The sequence below is a fragment of the Cynocephalus volans genome, chromosome 12 (assembly GCF_027409185.1).
Source record: "Cynocephalus volans isolate mCynVol1 chromosome 12, mCynVol1.pri, whole genome shotgun sequence".
Lineage (NCBI taxonomy): Eukaryota > Metazoa > Chordata > Mammalia > Dermoptera > Cynocephalidae > Cynocephalus > Cynocephalus volans.
Genome location: NC_084471.1, coordinates 29556356 through 29562804, shown reverse-complemented (window position 1 = coordinate 29562804; position 6449 = coordinate 29556356). Strand labels below are relative to the sequence as shown.

At 35.6% G+C, this 6449-nt stretch overlaps 1 protein-coding gene and 1 pseudogene across 1 annotated transcript in view; one reads left to right on the top strand and one right to left on the bottom strand.

The window, feature by feature from the left end:
- The window catches only part of SOCS2 (suppressor of cytokine signaling 2), a 55553-nt gene that overhangs the window by 10402 nt on the left and 38702 nt on the right, over nucleotides 1-6449 (top strand). The gene's annotated exons all lie outside the window — the stretch shown is intronic.
- Nucleotides 2051-2689, bottom strand: LOC134391641 (mitotic spindle assembly checkpoint protein MAD2A-like; annotated as a pseudogene).

Here is a 6449-nt window from a genome sequence, read left to right as displayed (position 1 = left end):
GTTGGAATATTTTGAGGCCATTCTTTATTCAGCTGATCCATTTATCAAACATAAAACTCCTAGTACATATAAGGAGGCATGCTTTTTGGTAGGCCAATAACAAAAAATGGTCCCATCTTAAGGACCACAGTATCTACTGAAGTAATATCTACTGAGCTACTTAATTTTTTTAATGACATTGTTTTCTAGCCAAGTGAATAATGCATTATTATTTTTAAAATTGGAGACTAACTAGAAAAAAATTACCCCATTCAAAGATAACATTGTTGATATTTTTGTGTACCTTCTTCCCCTGTATTTATCGCTGCATAAATATATTTCAAGAACATAAAAATAGGGCTTATTATGCATGCTGTTTTGTAACTTGCTTTTTTCACTTAATATGAATTTTTCCATATCATTAATACTCTGACTTAATGGGTGCATATTATTCTATAATCTGGGTTGTCAATTTAATTAACTCCCTACTGTTAGACATAATCATTGTTTCTATTTGTTCCGTTAACATCCTGGTGGATCATTTCTGAGTATTTCCTTAGATTAATTTCAGTAAGTGTAATTGTTGAATCAAAAGGCATGCATGCTTACATACCTTTTTAAAGTCTGTGGTCACAACTTTATACTTCTAACAGCAGTTTATGAAAACGTTTTTTCTACACTTGTGAGTATTAAAATTTTTAAAAATCTTTATCAGTTCAGTAGGCAAGGAGTAAGAAATGTTTTAATTTTGACTAGCCACTTTAGATTTAGTATATGTCCCATTTAAAAGAATATAAAAGTGTAACAAGTTTCAAGTCCTGGCTTCAGCCTCCAAGAGGCCTATTATTGCCCCTTTATTTCCTTTGCAGCACTTTACCATATTGTGTTTCCTCTCCCTCCCCACAAAACGTCCTTTGTGTATTAGCTAAAATTTCAGTTTTTTAGAGGAACTAGGCCAGATTCTGTTATTATATGCAACCCTATATCCATAGCACTAAATCAAAGTTTGTAATTAGGCATCTTTTTCTGTGATTATTTGATAAATGTCCATCTCCTCTAGTAGGTTATAAACTCCATAATTTCCAAGGACCCTGTCTGATTATGTATATCATGGTGTTACTAGCACCTAACATTGCTTGGCATTCATTGCTTTACAAGATCTGAATATGGGGTTTTTAATTTTTATTTTGTATTTATTTTATTTTATTTTATTTTTTAAATTTTTAAATTTTTTTAAAAGATGACCGGTAAGGGGATCTTAACCCTTGACTTGATGTTGTCAGCACCACGCTCTCCCAAATGAGCCAACCAGCCATCCCCATACAGGGATCCGAACCCTTGGCCTTGGTGTTATCAGCACCACACTCTCCCAAGTGAGCCATGGGCAGGCCCTTGTTTTTTAAAAAAATATACAAATTTAACTTTATTTCTTCATTTTTATTTAAAGCTTGATTTTATAAAACACCAAAAACATTTTAAGAGTTCTGTATCACAGGAAATTAGACATAGAAATATCCATTGCTTCATAGGTTCATGTTATATAAATTCAAAACAAATAATCGGAAGTTTATTTAATATGGAAACTGCAATGAAATAAATGACAAAAGGAACTAATAGAGCAATATTTTATTACTTATGGATTATTATTAGTTACTTCAGGATCAAAACAAAGATTCTGAATATTCAGACATCTTTTGCTGTATCTTGTATTTTAATATCTCCCTACCTATACTCTGAATCAAGCTACTTGAACAAAATGTCTGATTTAGGAAAGCGTTTAGCTTTATAGCGAACATTTTACCATCTGCAGTTACCACCTTCAAAGGAATTGACATTACAATGATGACAAAATCTGCTGGTTCCTTTTGAACAATGTATGTGCAATAAATTCATATGTCAACCCTATGGTAAGTCCAAAATGGAACAATTATGCACAGTTTAGTAAAGTATAATGTTGGTTTTCCTCATCTAAAAATTAACCAATGAAATAAAACATATCAACCATAGTTGACTTGGTTTCAGGAAAATCACATTTGAGAATTACAATTACATTATCTTCCTCATTTCGGCCTCAGTTGTTGATGGGAATTTTGTAGGCCACTATGGTATTTACTTTGTGGACTGTAGTAGTAAATGAATGAAGACGAACTTCCTCAGAATTGATAATGAACTGTGGTCCTGACTCTTCCCATTTTTCAGGTACAACCAAATGTCTTTGTGTATATCAGCAGATCAAATGAACAAGAAACTTCCAACAGTGTCAGAAATGTCACTGTTGCTCTGATCTGTCTGATCACTGAATGAATTTTATCCTGGACAGCTTTCTGAGACTTTTCTCTGGGTGCACTCTCATTTTTTGCAATCTTGTCACACTGAGTTTCAAATTGCCATCTTTTCAAGGAACTCACCACTTTCAATATTTGAAATTCAGAAACCACCCGTTTCTGAACTGAACACTTGTACAACCAATCTTTTAGTTGTTCCACCACATTATTTAGGTATTTTATGAGCTCATACTCAGTAGTTACAAGCAAGATGAGTCCATATTTCTGCACTTGAGTAAGGTTTCAGGTGAATATATGCCACACTGATATAAAATGTTGTTGACAACAAATGAGAACTCAGTCAAGATTTTGGCATTCCTGCACAGGTTGATGCCCTGCTCCCGGGAGAGCTGAAGCCCTGTGGCCAGGCCCACAGACGAAGACATGTGCTCCCACCCAGCACCTAGCAACTGCAGTGGTTCCCACAGTTTTCTTTGCATATGGTTTTGTAAAAGCAATTGCTGTAGTGCAGAGGATTTTAACCTAAGGATTCCATGAATGGAATTTGGGGTGGGGGTATCTATGAAATTCTTGAAATAATGTAGAAGTTTGAGGATATGTGTTTGTGTGTTTTCCTTTTGGATAGGGTCTGTAGTTTTCAATAGCTTATTAAAGACTGTCTCACATTGTGCCCTAATTCTAATCACCTGCAGCTAAGCACCTAATAACATTAGAACTGGAATGATATTGATATTCAAGATAGCAAGTGTGTTTTCCACATATTCTAAAAAGCATCTTTAATTAGATTTTAAGCATTTTTAAGAGAAGAAGATATCAGGTGCCTTTGTTTTGGATGGCTCTGGGCACTTCAAGCAAACCCCTACTCACAGAATACTTTTCTAGTTTCACATGCATATTTTTTGATTTCCAGAAGATAAGACAAATTGAATATCAGCCCATAATACTAGTAGTTAGCAAACTTGTATTTGCTGAAGGCATAAATATCGCCATTGCTTTAGGCAAAGGGAATAATTCCTTAGATTTTTTTTTCCCTCTGAAGTTCAAAATAACTTGCTAATATTATTGCCAAAATTATTTTGCAAATATTCTAGTGCCAAAGGAAGATTTTCCCAGTTGTGCTCAGCCATCAGCCCCCTACTATTTTCTAATGTATTTAGCCTTCTGAAAGTGAGACAATTTTGAATGCACTGGAAAGAAATGCTCAGAAAAATATGTAATGTGCTTTCTAGTTTTGCACAAAGGCATTTATTTTGAGTTAACATCACCTCATGAATAGCAGTCTCCTGCAGAAAGCCTAGAATGTTTCAGTCATGATTGCCTGAACTCTCATAATGTTGCTTGTAAATGAGCTCCTGTTTTTAGATGAAGAGATGGAGGCGGAGTCTCACAATCATATCTGGAAATTGCAAGTATAATCTTAATTTTTTCTGAGTCTTCAACTCAGCAAGAATGTATCTTCTTTCTGATATTCTCTCCTAGCATTTAAGGATTTCAGCAAATTTTATTAAGTACCTATGGAGCTCAAGACACCATGTATTCAAAGATGAGACCTAATTTCCTGACAAAATATCGTGCCCACACCATCACTTCTTTCCCCTCTAATCAGAATTCATCTCTTCCTCTCCCATAATCCAAAGCACATTGAATTACTGTCACACCACTTCAATTGTCTTGAATAAGAGCAATGTTTGCAGTCAGAACATGATTGAATGTGGCAATTTGGGATGATCTCTTTGGACTTTTCAATTGCTGTAAACAGGTATATATATCATAAGTAAGATCACAGAAGATAGAATGGAAGAGCTGAAAGACACCTTAAAGATGATTTTTGGGCACAGACACAGGAGCTGAGATCCAGAGAGTCTAATTGACTTGTCCAAGATCACAGATTGTGGCAGAACCAACAAATGTCTTCTTTAAACACTAAGGATATTTTTATATGTATATTTATGCATATACATACCGACGAAATTTGCCTCCAGCAACAGATGTGCCCAGTGATGTACAACCCAGTGTTTAACAGCTGGTTCTGATTTGTAATGTTTGCCAGTTTCATGGTGTACTCTCATCATGGCTGATTTTAAGCTGCCAACGGTTTAACAACTGGCTCACAAAATTCCTCAAAACTTAACAACTAGATCTCCCAAGTTGGTGTGAACCGGCTCCAGCATTTTACTGGGTGTGCCCCTGAAGTTTACTACTAAAATATTGGATCATTTCTTATTTTCTGATTACTATTTCTAGGGAGAAATAAATTACTCCTTGCTTGTCAGCTTCAACCTTCACTTTCAGTTTCTTTTAAGGATTTAATAGTTTGTTAATGAGTGTTAAAAACTGCTTGGAGTGTTCTGTCTTTTAAGGGGTCTTTGGATGAATCCTGGAATATCAGTTATCTATTGCCAAATAACATCACTTCAAAGATTCTTGACTTAAAACAACTCTTTATTTAGTTTACTGTTCTTCTGGTCTTAAGTCGAGCTCAGTTGATCTTGACTGGGCTTGACCATGCATCTGAGGTCATTAGTTGGGTTGATGAGGCTGGTTGGCCTTGGATGGCATCACCCATATTTGTGGTGGCGTGGGTGTCACTAGGGCAATAAGGGGGACTATGTGTCTCTCGTCAGCCAGGCAGCCAGGCTTGGCTTATTCACATGGCTTCAGGGTTCCAAGAGTTCAAAATTGGAAGCTGCAAGTGTCCTTGGGCATCGTCTCAGAACTGACACAATATTATTTCCACGAAGCCATCTCAGATTCAAGGGGGGAGGGGCAGACTACCTCTTGAAGAGAGAGGTAGCAAATACTATAGTCATTCTATTCACAAGAGAATCACCAAAGCTTAATTGATTTGTTTATGGGTTTAGATTGTCTTGTCTCTATATGACAGAGCTGAATGCATGTGGTATGGTTGGTTCTCACTCAGAAACTGATTAGAGTTTTATTCCTCAATGTCCAAGGGAAAATTCATAACTTTTACTTATGAACCATATCTACTTGGATGATCACTCACTGGCAAACACAATAGCTGATAATTTCCTTATTAATTTAAACCATGTAAACTGTCTCTTTTCCACATACACTAAGGGTAGGGTGGGGGTTGGAGGAGTGCTAAGAAATAAGGCAATTTTGTCTGTGTAACAATTGGAGGCCAAAATATGACAATTAGTAATGAATTGATAAATTGTGTACCATTATTCAAGTTCAGAAAAAGAAGCAGTCACTGGGGATTAGATTATTGGGAAAATTGCTTCATGGAGAATCATTTTTTAAATCTACTGTATCGAGGTATAATTTACATAAAATAAAATGCACACATTTTAAATGTATAGTTTGACAAACTTTGACAATTGCATATACCCATGTAACCACCACCGCAATCAAGATATACAACATTTTTATCACCCTCAAAAGCTGTCTCATGCCTCTTTGCTGTCAGTCCTCCCCAGCTCCCAGCCCTACATAACCACCAATCTGCTTTCTGTCACTATCAAATAGATTGGATTTTTCTAGAATTTTGTATAAATAGAATAACAGAGTATGTACTCTGTGTCTGACTTTTTTCACTCATCACTCAGTGTAATGTTTCTGATTTACCCATGTTGTTCTTCGTTTCTTATTGCTAGGTAGTATTACTTGTGTGACTATACCACAATTTGTTTAGCCATTCACCTCTTGATGGACTTTTGTGTTGTTTCCAGATTTGGACTATTATGAGTAAAGTACCTATGAATATTTGTGTATAAGTTTTTGTTTAGACATACATTTTCATCTCTCCTGGGTAGGAGTTAAATTGGGTTGTGTGATAAGTATGTTTAACTTTGTAAGAAGCTGCCAAATTGTTTTCCAAGGTGATTATACCATTTTATATTCTCGCCAACCATGAATGAAAAAGTTCCAGTTGCTCCATATCCTTGTCCACATGTACTATTACTAGTATTTTTCATTTTAGCCATTCTAGTGGATCTATAACACTATCTCATGGTTTTAATTTGGATTTTTCTGATGACCAGTAATGTTGACTTTCTGTTCACGCACTCATTGGTCACTCATATATCTTCTCTGGTGAAGTATCTCTTCAAATTATTGGCCCTTTTAAAAAAAGATTTTATTTTCTAGAGCAGCTTTAAGTTCACAGCAAAATTGAGAGGAAGGTACAGACATAGACCATATATATCCCCTGTTCACATA